This window comes from Chionomys nivalis, chromosome 9 (assembly GCF_950005125.1).
Source record: "Chionomys nivalis chromosome 9, mChiNiv1.1, whole genome shotgun sequence".
NCBI lineage: Eukaryota > Metazoa > Chordata > Mammalia > Rodentia > Cricetidae > Chionomys > Chionomys nivalis.
Window position 1 is genome coordinate 45788776 of NC_080094.1, and position 3413 is coordinate 45792188.

The following is a 3413-nucleotide window of genomic DNA, read 5'->3' on the forward strand; positions in this document are numbered from 1 at the left end:
TGCTGCTATGAATATCAGTTTTTGTATGTGTGTGTGTTTTCAACTCTCTTTAGTATTGAAGCTAAGAACAGGATTTCTGTGTCATGTATTTACTCTGTATTTAGTTCTGTGAAACTGTTCAAGTGAGCTGTATAATTTAAAATTTCTCCAACAGCATCCTTACAGATACTACCCCCTGGTTATAGCCATCTTATGACTTGTACAATAGCATCTATTTGTGAGTTTTGACTAGCCTTTCCCTAGAGGATAATCGTGTCAAACATCATTTAATGTGTTTATTGGTTGATGGTATATTTTCTTTGGAAAAAAATGTCTGTTTAAATTGCTCATTTTAAAAGTCGTTTGTCTTTCTACCATTGAGTTGTAATACGCTGGTCATTCTTGGACTTGTGATTTGAAAATACATTTCCCTGGGAGGTCAAGATCATGATGGAGAAATCTACAGAGATGGTGATGGGGCACATGCCTTTAATCCCAGCACTCGGGAGGCAGAGGCAGGCGGATTTCTGTGAGTTCTAGGCCAGCCTGACCAATCTCATGGAGAATCTCGAACTCTAGACCAACAGCTGTGGAGCCTCCTGTAGGCCCTCTGTATGTGGGAGACAGTGGTGAAGCTTGAACTATCTGAGGGGCCCCTGGCAGTAGGACCAGGATCTACCCTGGTGCATGAGCTGGCTTATTGGAGCCCATTCTCTATGGTGGGATGCCATGTTCAGCCTTAATGCAGAGGGAGAGGCTTGGTCCTGTCCCAACTTAATGTGCCATAGGAGGCTGGATAGGAGGTGGGCTGGCGGGAGGGTGGGGGAGGTAAGTGGGGCTGGGAGGAGGGGTGAAAGGGAGAACTGTTGTTGGAACGTAAAATGAAATAAAAAATTATTAAAAATTGTTTCCCTTTTATGGGTTGTCAATTTTCTTTTAAAAATATTTGTGTAACTGGACATAGTGGTACATGCCTTTAATCCCAGCTCTCAAGATGCAGAAGTAGGTGGATCTCTGAGTTCCTGGCCGCTCTGACCTACATATCGAGTTTCGGAACATCCAGAACCACACAAAAAGACCGTTTAAAAAAAGAAAAGAAATTAATTTGTAAAATGGATCTGTGTGCCAGGTATGGTGGCAGCTCTCAAGAGGCAGAAGCAGGTGGATCTCTGTGGGTTCTAGGCCAGCCTGGTCTACATAGAGAGTTCCTAGACAAACAAGGCTGTATGAGAGACTCTGTCTCAAAACCATAACAAAAAGAACTATGTTAATTCCTAAACCATTGTTTTTGGTGTTGATAAAAGAGAATTGTTTTCTGATGTCATTTTTAAATTGTTCATTCATAGTGTTCAGAAATGCAATTGAGTTTTATATGTTGATATTGTACCTAGCAATCTTGCTAGAGGTTTTCTCTGTGTAAGATCTTATCATCTGCAATGAGACATACTTAAGCTTTTCAGTCTGGATGTCCTTCCTTTTTTTTTTTTTTTTTTTGGCTAATTGTTCTTTCTAGGATCTTTAGGGCACTATTGTTTTTGTTTTTTGAGGAGGACATGGCTGACACAAGGACTCTAAATGTAGCTCAGGTTGGTTTTGAACTTGTAATTCTCCTGCTTCAGTCTTGAAAACTCTGGGATTACAGGCATATACAACCACATCTGGTTTACCTTTGAAACAATTTTTATATGTATTCATCTCTTGGTGACAGAGACAAGTGTATGTGTGAGGGTTCACACTTGCCACCATGAACATGGGGAACATCTTTTGGGAGTGGGGTCTAACCGTCAACCTGATTGAGGTGGTCTCTCCTGTTTCATACTCTGCATACTCTGCAATAGCTGGTCCATGAGCCTCCAGGCGATTCTCCTGTCTGCCTGATACCTCGCCATAGACGGGCATAGTCTGGGCACGCTCTGTGTGACATCAAATAAAAATAACCCCTGGAGCATAGGCTTAATAAAATACCCAGAAGTCGAATGAACTAGATATGGTGGTGCACGCCTTTAATTCCAGCACGTGGGAGGCAGAGACAGGCAGATTTCTTTGAGTTCAAGACCAGCCTAGTCTATGTAGTGAGTTCCAGGACAGCTGGAACTTGAGACCCTTGGGGGTGGGGGGAAGAAAGAAGAAGAAGGAGGAGGAAGAGGAAGAGGAGAAGGAGGAGGAGGAGGACGAAGAAGAGGAAGAAAAAGATGAAGATGAAGAAGAAGAAGAAGAAGAAGAAGAAGAAGAAGAAGAAGAAGAAGAAGAAGAAGAAGAAGAAGAAGAAAAGAAGGAGGAGGAAAGGAAGAAAGGAAAAAGAAAAGAAACCAAAACCAGAAAGTCAAATAAAAAACACAGAGCCCATAGCAAAGGTAGAGTGTGAAGCACACAGGGTCCCAGGGTGCTTAGCAGCCTCTCCTCCCCCAGGGGCAATGTTCAATGACACTGGAGACTTCTCTCACAAGCTGGGCCCATCTGCTACCAGTTGTCCTTTCTCCTGAAGAAGCTGCGGTTCATGTAGGGCGTGGCAGGACACACCTGTAACCCTACCCACACTCTTCTCTCCCTGAAGGGCAGAGGCAGATGCTCTGAAAACCTTCTGTGCTTCAAAACCACCAGGAACACCAGGAACAAGGCCTAGATGTTAACCCTAGCCTTGCAGCGACCCAGAAAAGCCATGACATCAGTCGCACTGCTTAGCGTTTTAACTTGTCCTGTTTCCGGCCCTGCATACCCAGCTCCACAGAGTCCTAGAAACCATGGCGAAGCCTGGCAGTCTAACAGCCACTGAAACATGCAGAAAGGGAGTACAAGCGGCCCCTAAAGGACAGACCAGATGTACAGAGGGGTCCAAAGCAAATAGTCTCACGCCCAAGAAACGACAAGTTCCCTTGTGGGGCTGTTTGTATCTGCACACACTAAATGCGGTGGCATCTGGACCTCCTCCCGGGATTTACAGGTATCTGAAAACCCAGCCAAAGCCAGATCGTTAGCAAGGAGTTCTCAGCAAACAGCTTCACGGCAGAGGCCCCATCCAGCTCTGCACCCCCACAGCTCTCCTTCGCAACCACTGGCCTGCTTGACCATTGTCCCGTGATTCAGATGCACACGCACAGGCGAGGACAGACTGGAGCCCGGCAGCTGATGACCTCTGTAATAAACAGCATTGGTTAGGAAACTGTGGTCATATCTGGCTGGCTCTGATTGGTATGTGAGCTCAGAATTATGTTCATCCATAATTCTGATGGATGAGAGTTGGGGAAAGAACAAAGACTATGCCACAGAGGCTCCAGATGGCTCACAAGAAGCCAGGGTATCTGCGTCTTATGCTTACAGAAAAAGTTCTGCCTTCCTCTGAGTGGTACCGTAGACTGAGCTAACCAGTGATAGCCAAGGCTAGCCAATACCCATAGTAAAACCCAAGGACACAAAAACACTTGAAATATCTTTTC